The 23,260-nt window shown below is 44.3% G+C and overlaps 1 protein-coding gene across 1 annotated transcript in view; it reads right to left on the reverse strand.

The window, feature by feature from the left end:
• ELK3 (ETS transcription factor ELK3) overlaps positions 1-22,927 on the reverse strand; it is a 76,113-nt gene extending 53,186 nt beyond the window's left edge. Inside the window, exon 1 of the mRNA XM_030819795.1 lies at positions 22,597-22,927. The gene's annotated coding sequence lies outside the window, so the exon portion shown is untranslated. The remainder of the gene's footprint in view (positions 1-22,596) is intronic.
• Positions 22,928-23,260: the final 333 nt, after the last annotated feature.

Genomic DNA, 23,260 nt, shown 5'->3' on the forward strand with positions numbered 1-23,260 from the left:
TGAGCCATCGCATCCAGCTATATAACTATTTTCTATAACTCAAAGCAGGTGCTAGTGAAGCACTTTCATCTATTTGGAAGGTAAGCGCACATTCTGGCACCTGACTCTCTGGGTTCAACAGCAAAGACTCGTCCTGTCTGGTTGCGGGACTTTGGGTAAGTTACTTAACCTTTCTGTGCCTCAGTATCCTCATAGGTAAAATGGGACTGATACGATAAAAGTATCACATCATACAGCATTGTTGTAAGAGTTACAGAAGTTGCTAGTAATGCACTTAAACTACATCTGGGGCAAAGTTAAGTGCTATTTAAATGTTAACTACAATTACCTTTTAAGCTACGGGGAATCCTCACAGAGCTTGCGGTGGAGTCACGCGGCCTTCCCCAGGCTGGAAGGCATTGTGTAGCTATGGCACCCACCTGGGCTCTTTGTCCATTAGGCAATGAGCCCCACACAGGCACTGAAATCCAGGGAGACTCTTCAGCCACATGGTGACTGTGGTTTGTAAGGTGGCTTGGAGTATGCTTCTGTTTTGTAGTCTATCATCAAATATGAAAGCACAAAAAATCATAAATGCTTGCAGAAAACTCAGATGCCAGAGCACAGATTCTCTGACTCCAGCTTAAGAAACACTGGTTTAAACGCTGACCCTGAGGCCTCCAAGCTGTGTGACCTCAGCAAAGAGGGTCCTTGGGGCTCTCACCTTCCCTGGGGTATATTCTGCTCCCATCTATGCGGTTTCTCTGGAGCGGGAAGGGGAGTCAAGTACATGAGAGCTGTTGGGTCAGACAGCGAAGAAAGAAAGATGTTCTAAATGACAAGCCAAGGGACGACGATGACAACACCGCTCAGAGCCGCTGCAGACGGGGCCTCACAGGAGGGCATTCATGGGCTGGTCAGGGCAAAAGACATAGAGTAGAGAGGCGTGGAGGGGCCGAGAGTAAAGCACTTGACTTCTGGCACAGAGGAGAGGGACATTTTTGCAGACTCTGAGTGATTATTTTCTGCCCTTATTCTGTTTTCAGCTTTTTGCACTTAAAGAATGCAGTTATGAACATAGTTTTGAGGCTAGGCGTGGTAGCTCATGCCTGTAATCCCGGCACTTTGGGAGGCCGAGGTAGGTGGATTGCTTGAGCCCAGGAATTCGAGACCAGCCTGGGCAAGAGTAAGACCCCATCTCTACAAAAAATACAAAAATTAGCTGTGTGTGGTGGTGTGCGCCTGTCCACCCAGCTACTCAAGAGGCTGAGGTGAGAGGATCGCCTAAGCCTGGGAAGTAGAGGCTGCAGCGAGCTGTGATTGCGCCACTGCACTCCAGCCTGGGTGACAGAGCGAGACCTTCTCTCTTTAAAAAAAAAAAAAAAAAAAGTTTTATATCCCTCTTTAGTCTTTCCGATGTTTTTAACTTTGATTCATTCTTTAATCCGACGGAGCCTCAAAAAGAAAGATGCTATTGACAGAAATATTGATCATTCTCATTATGCTGCGCCCGTCTCCGCGAGAGATGTCAGGTCACATGACACGATCCCAGCTTCAGGTGTCCCAGCTCCTCCTGCCTCCGTCTCCGAAAAGCTACCGGCCTCTTCTTGGAAGCTGACCTCCTTCCTGTCGGCCACAAGGTGGCGCCCGACGTCTTAATGTGAATAGGGGCCGCATAGACTCCTTATGCAAAGTATGAGGTTTTTGCCTCCATTCTTAGTAGTCGAAATGTACACTTATTTGTTCTTCTTTCTACTGATGGCAACCTAGCACTTCCCTTTGCATGTTCCTTGTTTCATTTTTACTGAGGTGGGAGTTGAGGGGGCAGAATTAGCTTTGATTTTCTTAAGCTTCTATGTGGTGGGAAATAAGAAACGAGGCAACTTAAAAAAAAAAAAGAAAGGCAATGAGAGCCCAAGAAAAGGAGAAAAACTTCTGGGTAAGCAATAAACAAAATAGGTGCTCATGAGGTACCTATGTCTTTTTTCGTTTGTTAAATTTTGCATGGTTAGAGAAATGAAGATGAATTTGAACACTTCTTACTGAAAATTCTGGTGAGTTCAACTCCTCTGCCTGTATCTGCTATGCATTTCCATGTCATGACACTATCATTGTCTAAGACAAAGGGTAGTAGCCATTTCATTATAGAAAATGAACCCTGTACTTCAGTCAAAGAACTGGAAGACAACATTTTATATTATTGGGGATCTGCAATAACTCAGCACAGAGTAAGTGTAAGGTATTAAGTAAATAAGGATAATATTTGGAAAAACAACTTATACAAGTTCTGAAGTCTTTATTAGTTCTGTGAGTTGGAAGACTATTAAATTTATTTTCAAAGGACATCTAAATTATTTTAATCATTATCACTGTGTATAAAAAAGGCATGAGGCCAACTTCATGTCTCCCAAGCTTTTCATTTATTAACAAGTATTTGCATTCTGTGAATATCTACAAATTGTCCATTTTAAAAAAGGTAAACAAAAGTAGGTATTGCTCACCTATTTACTTACTCTTTACAGTCTGCAATGGTTTTTGTTGTTTTTGTTGTTTTTTGTTTTTGTTTTTTTGAGACGGAGTCTTGCTCTGTCGCCCAGGCTGGAGCACAGCGGTGTGATCTTGGCTCACTGCAAGCTCCGCCTCCCAGGTTCAAGTGATTCTCATGCCTCAGCCTCCCGAGTAGCTGGGATTACAGGCGCACACCATTGCCTCCGGCTCATTTTTGTATTTTTAGTAGAGACAGGGTTTCAGCATGTTCGCCAGGGTGTTCTCAAACTCCTGACCTCAGGTGATCCACCCACCTTGGCCTCCCAAAGTGCTAGGATTACAGGCGTGAGCCACCATGTCCGGCCCAGTCTGCAATGTTTTTTTTTGTTTTTTTGTTTTTTTTTTTTGAGTCAGAGTCTCGCTCTGTCGCCCAGGCTGGAGTGCAGTGGTGCGATCTCGGCTCACTGCAAGCTCCGCCTCCCAGGTTCACGCCATTCTCCTGCCTCAGCCTCTCTGAGTAGCTGGGACTACAGGCGCCCGCCACCACGCCCGGCTAATTTTTTGTATTTTTTTGTTAGTAGAGACGGGGTTTCACCGTGGTCTCGATCTCCTGACCTCGTGATCCGCCCCCGCCTCGGCCTCCCAAAGTGCTGGGATTACAAGCGTGAGCCACCACGCCCGGCCCAGTCTGCAATGTTTCTTAAGTAACTCTTCCATCTTGGGAAAGAGAAAGGTTGCTGGGATTACACGGCCTGTACATGTTATATCTAGCACAATGCAAGGATTACTGGGTTTTTAATGAATGGATTACACGTCTGTAATCCCAGCACTTTGGGAGACCGAGGAGGGAGGACGGTTTGTGCCTAGGAGTTCAAGCCCAGCCTGGGCAACATGGTGAGACCCCCATCCCCACAAAAAACACAAAAATTAGCTGGATGTGGTGACACACACCTGTAGTCCCAGCTACTTGGGGAGCTGAGGCAGGAGGATAACTTAAGCCCAGGAGTTTGAGGCTACAGTGAGCTGTGATCACATCACTGCACCCCAGCCTGGGCAACAGAGCATGAAACCGTCTCAAACACACACAAAAAAAGAGATTTTTCAGAGGAAATCACTGACAACCACTGAAATAACAACATATGCAATTTACTGTGTGTAGGAACCACCCCTCTTTCCTTCTGAAACTATGCTGTCTCTGGCTAAATTAGAAGTAACTCAATTGGTTTGTCAGTGACTTTTATATGGGTGAGTAGTAAATGATGGTTTAGTTAACTCTGGCTGAGAAAATGTCTTACAACCATCTACTTCTTCCCACATAATTCACCGCACCCCACCCTACCACCATACAACCCAGTCCTGTGTTATCCTACATTTTCAGAGCGGGTCCACATTAAGACAGAAAAGGGCCTATTTCCATCCAAGGCTGCCTCATGTGGGTATCTCTTGATCCCTAACATTCCAAAACTTTTTAAGATTCCTGGTATAGAGTTTGTTCTTTCTGGGCTTAGAGAAGAAGAGGTGGTCAATCTGCAGCGTAAAGAAATAACTGATTGTCCCAGAAGCACACCCTATTGCTCTGTAGCACAAAGCAGCAAGGCAATTTAAATGAGATGGTGTGTGGAAACATCATGGCACCGCGCCAAAGGCTTACATATGTTTTAAACCTTCAACAAGGTTTCTATAACCCCCTTCATATATGCCTTATATGAAGCCTTCCACAACACATAAACAGCTATTTATTTTTAGCCATCATTTCACCTGCATTACCCAGCACTTCCAACACAGCCCCTGACAAACAATAGGTACTCAATTAAAAGGTGTGTAATGAATCACAATTTCTTTGGCTCTCAATTTCTCTAAGATGGGTATTGTAAGATCTGACTTCACAGACTCTTCCAAAATGAGCTAAAGAGCCTAGAAAAAATAATTTTATTTTGCTTCCCCCTCCCCCGCCCCATGGGAGAAAAATGAACTCACTCCCTTCTCCAGTGTCGTCTTCACTGAGTCCTGTATCCCACACCACGTGGCTCACCAGGTAACCACACAGAGTGTGCACTGTGTAGCCTTCAACACACACACATCTTCATTTCATCTCTTTCTTGAAAACATCAAACAAAAATTTTATTGGGTGGTTAAAGGAATATAAGCCTCCCAGATCAAAGCAGCCAACTGGTCACCCGGCCTTCCCAAATTGAGGCTGCCGTTCATTAGAGCTGCTAGGTTAACCACATCCACCTCCCCCCTATATCAACATCCCCAGGAAACAGATTTAGAAGTCCTGGAAACTGCAGGGAAAATCTTTTCAGGTAACCCTCTGTATTAAAACAGCAGACCATGTCTTGAAAGATGAGTGGGGCTATAAAAAACAGAGGTTCCTACAACCTGAGGCAGTCCCTAGGCCCCCTTAGAATCTCACACAGAAGGACGAGCTCTGCTGACAATGCTTTTTCTTTAAACAGATGGGCTGCTCCTCTCCAGACATTTTTGGACTAAAACCTGAACATTCACTTTCTTTGCAATTGTTTTTGTTGCCTGTGTTGTTTGCATTCTCTTAATTCTGGCCTGAAGCACGTCCCGCAGTTCTCATACTTGGTAACATTCAGCTTCCTCTTCTTCTGCAGGTTGCAGGCAGGAAACTGGAAAATGGGCCACAGGAAACCTGGCCTCCTACATCTGTCCCACTTTGTCACTGCAGCTCTGGTTTCATTTTGTCTTGTGTTTTAGCTCTGTTTTAACCTTCAGCACTGCAGCCCAACTCTGCCTTCTGAAACAACACTGAGGTTCTTATCACCCAAGAAAACTCAGAATTTTTGTTCCTCCCCAAAGTAATTAACACTGTGAATTCAACAGGGAAAAAATACTAAGCAGATTCTCCTAAACAGTAGTCATTTGGATCAGAAAAGTGATTCATTAGATGTAATAAAGCTATTAATAAATCCACAATGAAAATTAAAGACTGTTTCATAATACTGGACACAGAAAAGTTTTTATTTTGTATTTCCTGTGATTAAGGTCAATGGAAAAGCACAAGTTATTTTAGGTAAATACGGTTACTAGTGGTCCAAGGCTGCCTGATGAATTTTAACTTGGCTAGGCTTTGATAAATAACATACAAAAATTAGCTATAATCATATTTCATTATAAATATCACATCATGATATATTTCAAATTGTTTCATAATATCACAACTATTAAGTTGAACTGTAAGAAATTATTGTTTTTATAGATCAAAACTAGTCAAATACTAGCAATCGCATATATTCAACCTAAAATATATTTACGTACATAAAACTGATACACATACACATATACACACACACACACACAATCACATCCCCAGGGCAGTTTCCTCTTCACATATTTGGTCCATGGACCTTTTTGAGAATCTAAAATTCTCTAGGAAAAATATACAGCTATATAAAAGACACATAATTTCACCAGGATTTATACAACTCTAAAAATAACTTATAAATTTCAAATTAAGAGCACTGTTCTAAGAAAACATTAGCTATTAATATATCCTCCACCAGCAGCAATGCTGAGATCCCATGGAATTCTGAAGAATAGCGCCCGTACCTAAAGAAACCCATTACTTTATTAAATAGGAGCTTTTCTTTTTAGTGCAGTTAAATTTGATGACCACTTACTATGTACCAGGCACTGTGCTGAGCGCTTTATACATGCTGTCTAAATTTAATACTCTCAGTTGGCTATGCCCATGAGGAACTGTGACTTTGAAAGGTGAAAGAAGACGCTCACGGCCACATGGGTAAAATGGGCCAACAGAGCCTCATATCCAGGGGCATCTGGCTCCAAAGTCCAGGTTCTTAATCAACGCGCATACGCCCCCAGTAGGGGCTTCATTTCTCATATGCACACTTCACTGCTGCTAAGGAACTGTCTCATTGTAATTCGTGGGAAATACATTCCCACTAGGAATCCAATCAGGACATTTCCTTGTTCATTTCTGGTGTTGCCTCATCTGCATCTCCAGCTGCTCCAGTTGGGTTGTTTCGAGAAAGAATCTTTGAACCCACCCCATCCACCATTTTGTTAACCAGTGCCCTCCTTTCAAAGATCTGTATCGTGGTTTAAATAGGTTCAAGGTTCACCCAACACTAAATAAGCGAGGGTGGCTCTCGATACAAGCGGGACGTTGAGAAGCTGCGTGTTCTGGAAGTCGGTGCCTCCTGGACCTCCCATTCGGGGGTGTGTGTGTGTGTGTGTGTGTGTGTGTGTGTGTGCGCGCGCGCGCGCAGGGCGGTGGAACAGGATGAAAGTCGGAGGAAACAGAAGTGAGCTAGCCTGGCCCGAGAGGGGCCCCAAACACACATGCACCTCACATCACGAAACGAATCATGAGAAGCACTTCAAGTGTGAATAGGGACAGGCTGGAATCCCAGGGAAACCGTGCATGACAGGATCTGGCAAGGTCCCTAGCACCCAGCAGTGCCTCCAAAACTTTCCTTTAAAAAGAAACACCTCTAGGGAAGCCGTTTCAGGTTCTAAGAAAGCAGTGTTTAGGATTTCATGGAGGACCACAACATGCCCCGAAAAGCACAGGCTGTTCCACAGTCAGTCAAACTTACTAAGATCTTACAAACTGTCTTTCAGTTTGAGCTTTAAATTAATGAGCTCTCAAATCCCCAGTGGGCATCTGGCCCCGCCGATCCTCATACTACTTTTGATTCTTATGTTTCAGAGGCCTTTGCTTGCTTGAATGGAAAATCTTTTCCCCAAATTTTTGTACTATTAATATCAATACAATTCAATCCTGCGTACAAGAGAAAAAAGTTGGAGGTCAAGATAAACAAATTCTCATTGCAGCCAAAACCTTAAAAAGTTGCCTGATCTTCTGTGCCTTGGTCAAAGGTAGGAAAAAAAAAAAAAGGAGAAAAAGAGTCGTGTGAGCTACAGCAGGGATGTTAACTTCTGTATTTCAACCTTCTCCTCTGTGGAAGGGGCAAAGTCAGTCTTACCCTTTACATACTATCAAACTAAAAGACTTCTTAAAAGTATTTGAAAGTAAAAATATGTAATCCTTTTCATCAATACATCATATAAATGATCTTTAAAATAAGGATGGAACAATGTCTTCAGCTTTAAAGACAGCCTTGACAGAAGTATTTTCTTAAATCTATGGTTGTCAATGTAAGAAAATGTTTATTTACTTACTTTAAGATGGTTTTACAAAAATCAAAATAAAGGAAATCTTACAGACCACTTCCACTAGAATGAAACCCTAATCTTTCTGATAAACTTGAAAGCTTTTCTGTGCTAAAGAAGCTGATGAAAGTCTAAAGTATTTACCCAGTGCAATGAGAACCTTTTTGCATGGATATAAAATGATGGCAGTTTTTCCACATCCAGAAACTGAAACATTTCCTGCCAGAGCATCCTCCAAACTCTTCTATTGTGTTGAAACTGTAAAATCTTTCTAAATCAGGACTTCCTCCTATTATGCTTTAGAGGCGTCTTTCTGGGAAGGGTAGATCCAAGGCAAAAGGTAGGAATTCCTGCAGCACCACCCAGTGGAAACATTACAAAAAAAAAAAAAAAAAGCAAGATAAAATATGTTTAATAAAAGAAAATCTCATGTGTTAGCTCCTCACTCAAACTCTGGATACCACTCTTTTTGCATGGATGGCAACCTGCAATCTGTTGTGCTTACAAATGGCCTTTAACATCACGTCTGCCCTGTCTCTGTTTTGCACGTGTGCACACACGCTGCACCATGGCAGGGTCAGGAAGGATGGTGCACCCCTGGGGAGGAAGGGGTCCCAGGTGGGGTCAGGTGCGGGCTGTGACATCACCCCTTCCTCTCAGAAGGATCCCCAAGGGATCCTGGGGACCGGGAAGTCTGCACAGCTGTGCTGGGCACCCCAGTCCTGATGCAGCAATGAGCATTTCCTGGCAGAGAGGTGCCCAACCATCTGTGCACCTTCCCCTTCCCCTGGCCCAGCTGCACCTGGCCCGGGCCACCCCCAACATCTGCACAGCCATTCTACCTCACTGGTTCTATCCTGGAGAGAGTTATAGAGCCTTTTCCTCCCCTCGCAGCCCCTTTCTCCAGTCCCTGCAAAACTCTGCGGTGTGAGCATGACTTCTGCTCCCCTGTCCTAGCAAGGCCACAGTGCATCTCATAGGCTCCTTGGAGGTCATTTAAATCTGGTTGCACTTCATTTACTGCCTCCACCAAAACTTGTCTCTCCTCACCAGTGCCTGCTTCTCACAATGCATGACACATCAGGCTATAATTTTCTTGGGAACTGGATGAAGCAACAAGAACCCTTGACCCTCTCCCTTCCAGCTCCTTCACAGAAAGCCCTGGCAGTGGCCTGGAGAAGGAGAGACACCATTGCATGCTCTTCTCAGGAAAACTGGGAACTTTCTTATCTTCTCTACAGAACTTAAAACAACAAAGTAAACTTAATCATTTATGGATGGTTAAGTCACTAAAAAAAACTGCCCTCTGGCTGGGTGCGGTGGCTAACGCCTGTAATCCCAGCAATTTGGGAGGCCGAGGTGGGTGGATCACCTGAGGTCAGGAGTTCCAGACCAGCCTAGCCAACATGGCCAAACCCCGTCTCTACTGAAAATACAAAACTTAGGTGGGAGTGGTGGCGGGCACCTAAAATCCCAACTACTCAGGAGGCTGAGGCAGGAGAATCGCTTGCAGCTGGGAGGCGGAGGTTACAGTGAGCCAAGATCACACCACTGCACTCCAACCTGGCAACAGAGCGAGACTCTGTCTCAAAAAAAAAACCAAAAAACAAAAAACAAAAAACTGCCCTCTACAATCAGCCTACCTGGAAAAGTTACCTTTCTCCCTTCCTAGAGTAAATCCACTGAAACCATTTTTAATCCCCCTTTTAAATGGTACACAGATATGGCAAAGGGTAACAGTTGGCTGAGCTAGACACTGTTTAGAGGATATGATCAGTGTTAACACTTTACAGCACAACATATTTGAATTGCTGATAATGTATCATACAAAGGGTTAATTGCATTATACATCTTTTCTTTCTTTTTCTGAAGTTTAACATTTGCCAAAACATGTCAAGGTTTAGTTGGATAATACTGACATTACCCAGTCTTTGGGTCCCATTCTATACAGTATTCTTGCAAAAATGGTTATGAGTTACTGGTATTTATGACCGAGGGATCGCCATCAACATCTTTAGAGGTTTTTGAGAAGCACAAAGAGCTGCCTTACAGAGGCGGTTCCCTGAAGCAAGGAACCGGTTAGTTTCACTGTTTTTCCTTCGTGCCCTTCTCAACAAAACTCTTTCATGGTTTAGGAAATGCAAATTCCAGGCATAAACATTTATACATAAATCTGGCATGGTAATACATTCGCTTTGAAAGAGAACTATAAAAAACAGTGACTCTGCAGTCTTCACCATATCATCACCTGCTCATGTGGTGGACATGTGTGTGGGATTTTAGCTGCATCTGAAGTCACGAAGGTAGTCACTAGCCCTTGAATAGCTTTACCCTCCCCACATGCCTATGTCTCGCTCACATTTTTGTACAATGGACATCAAGTCTAGCTGCATATGATGGTTATGGTGCCAAATGCAGAGGGATTCTAAGTATACAGCACCTCTAATAAAGTTATTTTTAACAGGAAGTAAAAATACAGTGGTGTTAAAAGTGCAAGCACAAGCCCTCTCACCTCTCATTCAATGTCTTTTTAAACCAAACCCGACTTGTAGACAAACAACTGTAAGTGGAACACATTTTAAAACAGCTTGGTGTTCCTGGTGGGTACTGTTATTTCCAAAACTTGCAAAAATAAGACAGTGAGTGATTTCAAAACTTAACAGTCTTCTCATAATGCCTCATATTTAGAACAGGTTTTTAAATTAACCGTCAAGATGCACTGAATAAATAAGCAAAATAACATTACAACTGTCATCAAGGGGCAGACCAACCATTCATTCATTCCTGTCCAGGGAACGGTGTTATGCAAAGACCACCAAAAGCATCTGACGGAAGAGACTGGCTGTTGGTGGCATTAGCATCAAACATCAATCTGCACCCCAAAGCATCCTCACTGCCCTTAATTCCCATGTGGGCCTCTGCCATCCACTGACTTGGGCAGTCCCTTTTTGAAATGTCATATACAACTTATTACTCTACCTGCTCTTCCAATAATTGTTCAGCGTGAATATATTAACTGTACTAAATAACAGCCAGATCCTGCTTTAGAGGATCTTTTTTTCCCTTCTGAAAGAAAATCATGGCTCACACCTGTCATCCCTGCACTTTGGGAGGCCAAGGCAGACAGATCACGAGGTGAGGTGTTCGAGACCAGCCTGGCCAACATCTCTACTAAAAATACAAAAACTAGCCAGGCATGGTAGCGCACACCTATAGTCCCAGCTGCTTGGGAGGCTGAGGCAGGAGAATTGCTTTAACCTGGGAGGCAGAGGTTGTGGTGAGCCGAGATCACGCCACTGCACTCCAGACTGGGCAACAGAGTGACACTCCGTCTCAAAAAAAATAAAAAAAAAGGGAAAGAGAAAGAAGAGAAAGAAAGAAAAAGAAAATTGCCCCTTTCATTAGGTAAAATATTTGAACCATCTGGTGCATGTCTGCTCTTCTACATCAAGGTCCTAAAGTTTCTCCTTTCTGAAAGACAAACTACTAGGCTTTAATATTTAGGTTTTAAAAAAACACACAAAGGATGTGGCAGAGGCTGAACGAAGATGCTGTTCTTGTGGTTCAGCTCTGATTGAAATCAAAGCAGGGCAACGAGCTTGAGAGCCGTGACCCCCAATCCTTTGAGAATTCACAGTACACTTGAGTCATCTGATTCAAGATGTCTTCAAGCAGCATATAGTTTTGTCATTAAAGTAATACACTTTAAGAAAATTTTAACACTCTTCAGATTACTTCATTTGTCATCAATCCAGCATTGAGAATTAATGGTACAGCAACTAAAGGGGTGAATTAAGTGAGGACAGAAACGCCAAGTGGCTGACTGGCTCTTCTGTTTTTGCCTCAACTATCTAAGATGAAGTCAGTCCATCTATGGGCATTTTTGCACTGGGCTATGCATGCAGCAAAGATATGACAACATCTCTCTGCCTGGAGTTTAATCAGTTCTAACCCTCACTCGGGTGTCACTTGGAGCATTTCAAGGCATTTGTTCTAAACTGATTTTTCAAAAAAGAAAAGAAGAGCTGGGTGTAGTGGCTCAAGCCTATAATCCCAGTGGATTACAGAGGGGAGGCTGAGATGGGAAGATCACTTGAGCCCAGGAGCTCGAGGCTGCAGTGAGCTATGATTGCGCCACTGCACTCTGGCCTGGGTGACAGGGCAAGATGCTGTCTCTAAAAGAAAAAAAGAAAAGAAACCATCCAATGCCCTCTGGTCTAAATGATCAGTAGCTGGGGCTTGAAAAAATCTACAGGAATGTTAGCAGAAATAAATTCCCGCCCAATGCTCACGAATTCTAGTTGCCAGAGGGTTTCAAGATCATACAAGGAAACTGAGGTACTGTACCTCACATACAGTCCCAAAGATAATACTAAATGGTTTGGTCCCCTCTCTGTATGTTCATAATGGGATGTGCTGAGATGATCAGGAATCTATACTTTCTTCTTTCCTGCAAATTCTGTAATAAATCCAGGTTCTCTCTTGACTTCTCACTGTGAAACGACGATTCTTCAAGGGTGGAGACAGTTAGTAAACATTCACTTATGCTGCCACCCTCTGCACAGAACCAGGGCTTTAATCCTACATGGGCAGTGACTCTACAAAGAGGAGCAACACCAACTAAAGTCACCTATTGTCCCATTCTCTCAGACACAGACCTCCCTCTTGCAGCCTACATCTATAAAGGTGCATACACACTCCTCACCTTCCAGGGCATAGCCCTTTCATCTGTGAATCAACTCCAACAAGAATTTGCATCTGAGCCTCTAAAGGTGAGCCTTCCATACTCCAATAAGGGGATGAAGAGGGGAAGTGACATTTCCAGTTCAATGAGCGTTAACCAGAGAAATATTCTTAACTTTTAGTGTTAGGGAATCATTCTAACATTTACACCTCCTTTTCTTGCTTAATAGAATCGTATGATCTTCCTGGGCCTCAGGAGCATTAATTCTGAGGATGATGACAACCTACAGGTGCAGGCAGAGGCGAACTCCTACTGTTGATTCCCACAGAGAATTCCTGCAGTTACCCTAGAAGAAATTTCGGGCTTATTTTGATGTTGCTGCTGCTGCTGTTGTTGATGTAATCTCTCTATTCTGACAATTAAGTGCAAGGAGAAAAATCTTAATCACACATTCCGCTTAATCAAGGTTTGACTATCAACAAATTGCTCCTTGGCAAAACCCAGCTGAAATTTATTAGGAGACCTAGTCCTCCTCCACCAAAAAACAGTTTAGGTGTTTAGTCATTCAAGTCTTCATAATCACGTAAGCAGAATCTTTTGTTATCTCCAAACTCAATCAGAAACATCATTAATTTCAAAAAGGTACAGATGGAAACTACATACACAGGTTTTACTACAAGAAGGACCCTGAACTGTGGATCTTATAGGTTAAAAACTGGTTATCCAAGGGAACTACAAAAACCTGATCAACTGAAATCTTTAATAAAGGACTAATGATCGTTGCTCTACAATGATTAATTCTATAGCCATTGAGATTCTTTCAACATATCCTATCCCATGAATAACTTTACTGTTAACCCACCACTCAGTATAGTAACACTGATACCAACAATAGGGCCAAATCTTGTCCTCCAGGATACTAGCAAACTAACCTCATTTCTATGTATCTACTTTTCTTGCAAGTCTCAACAAAAAGTATGGGAAGTGGCATAGAGGAGCTTTTTGTCTGTCTTTATGGGTTTTCTTTTTGAGACATAGTCTCGCTCTGTTGCCCAGGCTGGAGTGTAATGGCACAATCTCGGCTCACTGAAAGCTTCACCTCCCGGGTTCAAGCAATTCTCCGGCCTCAGCCTCCCAAGTAGCTAGGATTACAGGCGTGCGCCACCACACTCGGCTAATTTTTGTATTTTTAGTAGAGATGGGGTTTCACCATGTTGGCCAGGCTGGTATCGAACTTCTAACCTCAAGTGATCTGCCCGCCCCGGCCTCCAAAGTGCTGGGATTACAGATGTGAGCCACCGTGCCCAGCCTGTCTTTATGGTTTAACCAAGAGATCTGCATGTTATTAATCCAAGTAACTCATTGTCTAGGAAAGAGATAGACATATGCATAGCAACAAAGGGCTTTATGAAGTCCAAGGGCAAAACAAGGTGAGGCTATATTGACAAGCTCCCCCACCCCACCCCCGCTTCAGATTATTTTTAATTCATTGAGTGCCAGGTATTATACAATACCTGCACTTGAGGAACTGAGGAAATGTGCCGAGATAATACAAAGGATGAGAAAAATTGATGCAGGCCCAGAGGGAGCTCACAGACTGATGGCACCGCAGACAGGCAGCACATGACATAGACACGCGCAGGCATCCCCCAATATCCAAATCGAACAGGGCCGCAGTTTCGGACAGTAACTTCAGATCATAAGGGATGCCATGCTATCGCATCTATTTGGTTCCTGGGTTTTGGAGAAATAGCATTAATGAATAATGAGGGGCACCAGCCCTATCTTCAGAAGATGTCTCTAAAACTGTCTAGTTCCTGGCCAGGCATGGTGGCTCATGCCTGTAATCCTAGCACTTTGGGAGGCCGAGGCGGGTGGATCACGAGGTCAGGAGTTCGAGACCAGCCTGGTCAGCATGGTGAAACCCCGTCTCTACTAAAAATACAAAAATTAGCCAGGCGTGGTGGCACGTGCCTGTAGTCCCAGCTACTTGGGAGGCTGAGGCAGAAGAATCACTTGAACCCAGGAGGCAGAGGCTGCAGAGAGCCGAGATCACTGCACTCCAGCCTGGGCGACAGAGCAAGACTCCATCTCATGTTCCTGTGTTTGGGTAACAAGAATTTGGAGGCAGAGAATTCAGGTAATGAGGCAACCTGTAAATAAAGCCTGTGGCGGCCAGGCATGGTGGCTCACACTTGTAATCCCAGCACTTTGGGAGGCCGAGGCAGGCGGATCACTTGGAACCAGGAGTTTGAGACCAGCCCGGCCAACATGGCGAAACCCTGTCTCTAATAAAAACACAAAAATTAGCAAGGTGTGGTGGCACAAGCCTGTAATTCCAGCTACTTGGGATGCTGAGGCAGTAGAATCTCTTGAACCCACATGTGGAGGTTGCAGTGACCCAAGATGGTGGTGCCACTGCACTCCAGCCTGGGCAACAGGCCAAGACTCCATCTCTCCAAAAAAAAAAAAAGCTTGTGGTAAGGGCTCTGAAGGCCAGGAGCAGATGACTGAGGGAGATCTACTCTAGGTGACAGGAAAGGCTTCCCCAAGAAAAGATGGTGGAGCTGAGTATACTAAAAGGCACTACAAATTGGTTAGGCATGGAGTCTGAAAAATAGAGGGGTCGGGGGAAAATTCTGTCAGCATTGACAAAGACCCAGTGGACAGAGGGCAGAGGACACCTTAAGCATTTGAGGAATTGAGGAAAAGCTAGTTTGGCTGGCCCAAATCACATCTTGAAGCTTGAGTTAGGGGTTTTGGTCTTTATCCTAAGCCAAAGCCACTAGAAGATTTTTCAGTAGAAGAATGACCTGGTCAGATCTGTGTTTTGAAAGGATTGTTCTAGCTCCTGGGGAGAGAAGGGATCAGAGGGGGTACAGGGGAATGTGAGAACCGTCAAGATACAGCAGTGGGGGCAGACAGCACTTTCAAAGACTATCACAAAGAAGGAGGAGGAATTTAACCAGGTGACCAAACTCTTATCTGGCACTACAGAGCACCCAACTCAGAGTCACAGATGTCCCCAAGAATGAGGTGGCTGTAGGTCATTAGAAATCAGTGCTGCCTGTCACAAACCTCAAAAGACTAGGAGGATAGGAAGCATGGCAGCTAATACTGGCCTTCCACTGGAGTGTTCCTTATTCAATAAGGGGCCAAAATGGAATTCAAGGGGAAACTTATGGGGAGCCCCCTTTTCCACCACAAAATAGCTGTTTGTTTAAATTACTGCATAGGTCTGTAAGTCAGATGTTTGGAGATGACAGCAAAAATTCATATCACACTTTCACAACTCTTAGAAGTCCTTTCCTCCAAATATAGTAGTACACAAATAGGGCTTCTGACTTGAAAGGGAGTATCTCAGCTTCTCCACTTCAATCCTTTTTTTTTTTTTTTTTTTTTTTTTTTTTTTTTTTTTTTGAGACAGGGTTTCACTCTGTTACCCAGGCTGGAGTGTAGTGGTGCAATCATGGTTCACTGCAGCCCAGACCTCCCGGGTAGCTGGGACTACTGGCATGTGCCACCACATCCAGCTAATTTTTAGCAGAGATGGGGTCTCACTATGTGACCCAGGCTGGTCTCAAACTCCTGGGCTCAGCTGATCTGCCTGCTTCAGCCTCCCAAAATGCTGGGATGACACATGTGAGCCACTGCACCCAGCCTCCACTTCAACTACTTTACCATCAGGCTAGAGAAACTGAGGTCTGGGAAGATTAACTAATATCCTCTCATCCCAATTAGTCTTAAGGTAATACATTTTTCCTAAAGCACACATATTACTTTTGGTTAAATATTTTGTGGATATCAGGTAATATAGAAAGGATTTTTCTTTTTCCTCTTACTGTATGATGAGAAAATCTACACATTCTGATTTATTTTTAACTAAGCAGATTAAATAAAATAACACAATATTTTATCAAGGTATTCTGAAGTTTAAGAATCTATATGGTAGAATCATGAAACTGCCATAACGGAATTTTGTAAATGGCCAGGGATAATGAGACCCCATTTCTACAAAAAACAAAAATATTAGCCAGAGGCCAGGCATGGTGGCTCACTCCTGTAATCCCAGCCCTTTGGAGGTGGAGGCAGGCAGATCACTTGAGGCCAGGAGTTTGAGACCAGTCTGGCCAATATGGCGAAAGCCCATCTCTATTAAAAATACAAAAATTAGCCAGGCATGGTGGCACATGCCTGTGATACCAGCTACTTGGGAGGCTGAGGCATGAGAATTGCTTACACCCAGGAGGCGGAGGTTGCAGTGCACCAAGCTCGCACCACTGCCCTCCAGCCTGGGCAACAGAGCCAGACACTGTCTCAAAAAAAAAAAAAATTAGCCAGGTGTGGTGGTGCACACCTGCAGTCCTATATGCTTAGAAGACTGAGGCAGGAGGATCACCTGAGCCCAGGAGTTTGAGGCTGCACTGAGCTATGACAGTGCCAGTGCACTCCAGCCTGGGTGACAGAACCAGGCTCTGTCTCTAAATACATAAGCCAAAAAACACTTGGGGATATGGAAATATTGTCTCTTTGGGCAGGGTTACATGTATGTATACAATAACACTTAAGATCTGTGCATTTTAATATATGTAAATCATACCTCAACTTAAAAAAAAAAGAGAGAGGGGAAGATACCAAGAGCCTCGTTTTCTTTATTGCTTAGAATACAGGAGCCCTAGCTTCATCAGTCTTAAGAGAAGGTCTCCAATAGAAGGAATAAGTCCTCGTGTTCTATAGCACTGCAGGATGCCTATAATATTATGTAGTTTCAATCAGCTAGAAGGAAGATAATGAATGTTCCCAACACAAATAAATCATAAACATTTGTGATGATGGATCTAACTACCTTGATCTAATTACTATACATGATACATATGTAAAAAAATCACTATGTACCCCATAAATATGTACATTTATATCCATTTAAAAAAATGAGAAGGTATCCAGATAAGTGTTTTATACGTATCCCATCACTCCCATATTACACATGGATATTCAGAAATTGTTTTAGCTATAGAAACTTTAAGCACATTTATGATACTATGTGCTTTAGATCCTTATTTTAGAGTGTGCAAGTAAATTCATTTCAGTCTAATTCAAATTGGAATACACTAACATAACATCATCTAAATTTCTTTAAAAATATACAAGTAAATTTCTCAGCCATGTTATAAAGTAATCTTATTTAATTCTTAGAAAAATGTAGTAATTACTTTCCAGGAAATGTAAATCAATACATAGCAATAAATAGTCAATGACTTTATTCCTAGTGGGAATTCAAACCAAATCACAATTTATTGAAATGACTAGTTCAAAGTTTATTTTAAAACTGCTGACATATATGTAAATCTCCAGTAATGGATGAAAGGCCATTTTTATTTTGGTTTCAGGCAGGAACCATGGGGAGTAGAATTTCTGCACAGAATAGTTATTTAAAAGACTGAGTAATCTACCATTTTTGAAGACATTTAGAATTTCACAGAAGGCTACACACACACACACACACACACACACACACACACACAGCTAATTTTATTTACTGGGGCTGCTCTATAAGTGGCAAAACTAGAGTTTTCATGGTCTCACTGCCATGGTTTCAACCAAAAGGCTGAATGACCTCAATTCAAAGTGGCTATGAACAACAGCAATCTTGAGCTAAAAATCAATTTAAAACACCAACTTCAAAGTGTGGAAACTCCACTGATAGAAAATGAAACAGTAATAGGAGTTGTTAAAGTATACAAAACACACCTTCCTCTCCCTTCGTAGTTGGATAATTTCAAGGTGTATTTTCAGTTTAACCTGGTTTCTCTTCTTTCATCATTTAACATTCTATTTTGATGTGTAGTGCCCTGTACTTCCTGTTACTACATCTTGATATTCTACTGCAAATCATGACTCATCCTTAAATCACAGAGAAACTCATCAAAATCCAAAATTTCACAGCACATAGGAACTCAGTCTTTCGAGAGGGCAGCATTCTTAGAACATTACTTGAACCACAGACGACAAAAAACACTGAACAAGTCTATGAAGAAATTATGTCAATCCATGGTTGAGCCAACACATTTATTAGATCAATAAATAGAAGCTCTATGTGATAATTTCGGTCTCAGTACTAATTATTCAAATGTGTTACATGATAAGTGAAAAAAGTTATAAAACAGTAAGTACAGTGTGCTTTCAATTAAAAATGGTATGTGCATGTGTGGATGTACATAGACACACATACGCATTTTTTTTAAAACTGGACAATTACACACCAAAATGTAAACAGTGGAATTATGGGAGATGTCTTTTTTTTATAGCAGTTTTCTGTATCTTTGTAAGGCAATTCACATTAATATTTTTTACAGTAGAAAAAATCAACCAACCTTTAGAAGACACTATTCTGCTAGCATGGTCTCAAAGTGTGTTATAAGTCAATTTATACAGGCAAAGAAGAATTAAAGATAACTAGGACATAAAAAACTTTCGCCTGAAACACACAAGAAAATCTGACAAAAATAGAGTCCCCTTCCCCTCATCTGTGTATTTATGTACAGAACCTTAGGAAAGGGTCAGAAGACAGTCATCTGGGCTCTACAGCCAGAACAAAGCCAGAATGGACAGACAGCCCATTTCTTTTAAACTTTAATGAGACAGCTGGTGCAGAGGTTCACACCTGTTAATCCCAGCTATTGCGGAGGCTGAGGTGGGAGGATCACTTGAGCCCAGGAGTGCAAGGCCAGCCCTGGCAACATAAACAATTAAAAAAATAAAGTTTCATGAGGAAGTCCAGGTCTGGGAAACACGGAGACGACTGAGTCATTCCTTAGAATTGGAAGGGAACAAAACTAACGATTAGTAAGCAGCAACTCACCCTCAGTGAAAAAAGACTCTACTCCAGGAAGTCACATTCTTGGATAGTTTTCTATGAAGTGTTTTGGGTTGTCATCAGGTCATGTTTTGCAACATTTCACAGCACCATATTGGTCTTCTGAATCAGATAGATATATGAATATAATTGGGTACCACAGAACACACAAAATCTAATATCTGACAGCTAAGAAGGGAATATTTTAATTTACATACACTGCCTGGAAGTCCTTTAAGGCCAATTTCAGGAAAAGATTCAAGTTCTAAAAAGTTACTACAAATATAAATTTTAATATATGACCTCAGCGTTACATGTACTGTATATAGCACTTTTGACTTATTTAATTTTTTATATAAGAAAAAGAGGAGGTCTTCAATAAATGTTTAGGTAACTTCAAAACTCAAACGGAGTTGGCAAATCACTGCTCTCCCCTATCTGGACTATGGCCATTCTGGTCTCAACAGCACTGGTACCAAGTGCATGAAGATGCTATACTTGCAGAGTTTCAGAGATGGCCTAATTCAGGACTTAAAGGGTACACCATCACAATGTCACCATCTGTATGTCACTCTATTATTGCATGTTACTGACCAAAAAGAGAAAGAGAAAATTCATGAATGCTATGTTATGTATGTGGCCAAAATTACAGATGATAACTTTTAAATGTCCTATTTGTTGACTGAATGTGTGTTAAAGAGCTTTCATCATCATCATCATTAAAGTAAATAAGATTTTTCTCAATCCACTATAGACATTTTGGGCCAAAAAATTCTTTCTTGTGCATTGTTGAGTGGTTAGCAGCAACCCTGGCGTCTACCCTCTAGAAGCCAGTGCACCCCCTTAGTTGTAACAACCAAAAACGTCTCCAGACATTGCCAAATGTCTCCTGGGAGGTAAAATTACTCCTAGTTGTGAACCACTAACATAAATGAACCTATGTGTCCCAAATAATTACTTAGAAGGAGGAATTCTAAATACTTCCTTTTTTATTTAAAGGAAATGTACTCTGGAGAGAGTTTACAACCTCCCTTCTTAAGGAACACTCATGCAAAATGTATGAGATCTTGAAAGTCTTTTTTCTTACCTATTATAAGTTTTGTTAGCCTACTCATAGCTTTCAATGCTACAATTTATTGAGCACCTACTCTGTGACAGGCATAGCATTAGGGACATCCTGTACTCATGTCCACTGACTCATACCCCGGTCGGGCTGTTCGGGCTGTTTTTAGGAGACACTTTGCCACCGTAAAAGAACTGCCAACACCTTAAAAGCAACACGTCTTTGTCAATAAAGGGGCCCCATCGTTCCAATCAGGTTCCTTTTGACCCTTTTTAGTAACTCCACACATTTCTAGGCAAAATTTAAATTAAAAAAAAAAAAAACACTTTTAGAGGGCAGAAGGCCTTTGCTATATTTGGCATAGAAAGGCCATCACTTTTCAAACTCAAGGCAGGATCATTACTGGAAACTCTAAGAACACTTATGGACAGTCTCCTTAACTGCCTGACCCATGTGCCCTCATAACACAATTTGTAATTTTATCATCCTCATAAATTGAAACTCCTAACTGACCTTTACCAAATAAATGAGTGCCATGGCGAGAGAGAAAGAAAAAGAGATCAGAGGGTATTTTGTAAGGCTCACAAATCGATTTCAGCTCAAGAATAGATGCCTGGAACATGCTCCACACCCCCCCACCCCCAAAGACAAGCACAGATGGAGAAGATGGGTGTGTGTGAGCTGCTTATCTCCCCCAGCCCCTCAACCCACATACACACGCGGGAAAGAAAAACCTGCAAATCTGAAATCCAAAATGGCCAAAGTGACTTCAAAGTTTTCAAGACATGTCCTGAAAAGGCTCGCTGGGCGGCTGCACCCCTAAGAAAATAAAGCCATAACTTGTCTCCTTCCCCAGCGCCGGGCTCCCAGGCTGACAGTGGCTGCACAAAACCCCTCCTGTGCCGAGCAGCGGAAACTCCTAATGAGATTAGTTGGTGTGTGTGCAGACATTACTTAGCAATGACTAAGGGGGCTCTCTCTTCCTGCAGCAGCCAGTGGAAAATTCAAGGAACTTTTTCCCCCTGCAGCAGCAGAATCCCTTTAACCCTCTCCCCAGCCAACTCCAAAAACAACTCAGCCTCCCCCTTCCCCGCCACCCTCAGGCTGGAGGACTGGGGTGGGGGGAGTTAAAGACCGGCCAGGGGCTTTCAAAGGAGGGAGGGTAGGAGGGGGCTGGCGGGGAAGGGGTGGGGGACCCCTCGAACACTACAAAGGAAACTGTAAAAGGCACAAATACATAAACCTGAGAAGGAGCAAACCACAGTTTCTTTGTGAGCTCCTCTAGTGAGTCATTTTCAAGATGCTGTCTGCTGCCAGTTTCAAAGCGGAAGCGCATGGCAATTAGTCTTGCCGTTTCCAGACAAGCCAGAAACTCTCCCGACACTCGTTTTTTTTTTTCTTTCTAAAAAGCCCCTTTTGCAGTTTCTGAAATAACATTTCTTGCTTCCACCTCCACCCGCCGCCTAACTGCAGCTTGTCCCTAGGATGATTCGGTTCAGAAAATATAACAAAACTGAGACCTTTTATTTTTGCTTTTTAACTACTCCAAAATCTTAATCCCGCCTCCCCAAAAGTTACAGTAGCGTCACAGGCCAACGTTGAGTTCGAAGGTAAACAGGGATGGGGAGTGGAAGGGGCCCCAAGATAATTTCTTGCCCGGTCCTTCTCCAAAACCATGCCCAATAAAAACCACCGGCTTTTAAATGTCCGACCGGGCGTGCGCCTGGGGCGGTGACCTGGGCGGGGGTCACCTGCCAAGCGAGAGTGGACGCAGCCCCCAGCCCCACACCTTCGTGACCCATGCCCTCCGCCGCCCTCTCCATCCCTGTCTTCCTCCCTGGATCCGAGCACCGGTGCCCTTTGCCCACTCGAGGGCAGCCTGACTGCGGTCCCAGCTGGAAGGTCGGCGGTGGTCCAGCCTCCAGGCACTCAGCCTGCGGCGGCCACGGTTCTTCCCAGGGACCCGAAGTCTCGCCGTCCCCCGCTCCCCGCGCTGCCTGCAGCGGGGCCCTGGGCGAGCTCCCAGGGTTGCACGCCCGGCGCCCCTTCCTCTGGGCTCGCAGAGCAGCCCCAGGGAGGGGAGCCGCGGGCGCAGGGTCCCCGCAGCCCCGGGCCCGGCGCGAGCCCGGGCGACGGCGGTGGCAGCGACGCGGGCGCAGGAGCATCCGCGGCGCCCCCTCCCCGCGGCCGGCCCTCCAGCGCGGACGCACCGCCACCGCCACCCCCACCCCAGCCCGCAGCCCACCCCGCGGCGCCCCCCGCCCCACCCCCACCGCGCCCAAGAAAAGAAAGAAAAAAGGAAAACACCCCCAAAGAAACTTTCTAAGTGTCCGAGCAACAGGCAGAAGCCCTGTTACCTACCCAGATGTGGGGAAGTCTTCTTCGGGGGGAATTTCTAGGAGGACCCGGGCGAAAGCCCCCTACTTTCCATGCTGACAGGCGTCTGCAGACGGTCTGTGGCTCTTGTAATGAGATCCTGATTTTTCCCCCTTTTTTTCTTTCTCTCGCTCCTCTTTTTTTTTCCCCTCTGGTGTGTGTGAGAGCAGGAAGTTGGAGCAGTCAGGCCGAGCCGGCTCACTTCCTTTACTGCATTATTCCCCAGGCGGTGTGCAGTCTGTGTAAACAGGCTTTTCCGCCCCGCGCCGCGCGCCCCGGCCGCGGCTGTGCGCCGGGGCTGGACGCCCAGGCCCGCGCCTCCCCCGCCGCCCCGGCCCCGCGCACGCCCCGCACCGCCCCCACCCGCCCCGCTTCCTGCGCGGCCACCCCGGGGAGGAGCCTCCGACCCGCGGCGACTCCGCGCGCCCGCAGCCCCTCCCCACGGGGAGAGGGGTCCGCCCGCAACCCACAGAAGCCGCCGCGCTTCCCGGGACGCCTGGGATCCCTCCTCACCTCAACCCCTGGGGGTCGAGCGCGCGGGGCACCACAACGGGGTCGTGCCCTGCGCAGTTGGCCCGGGAGGGGGGTCCCGAGGTGGGGAGGCGGCTGGACTCGCTGTTTCCCATCCGCTGGGATGGAAGAGTTGGGG

The sequence above is a fragment of the Nomascus leucogenys genome, chromosome 10, assembly GCF_006542625.1.
Source record: "Nomascus leucogenys isolate Asia chromosome 10, Asia_NLE_v1, whole genome shotgun sequence".
Taxonomy (NCBI): domain Eukaryota; kingdom Metazoa; phylum Chordata; class Mammalia; order Primates; family Hylobatidae; genus Nomascus; species Nomascus leucogenys.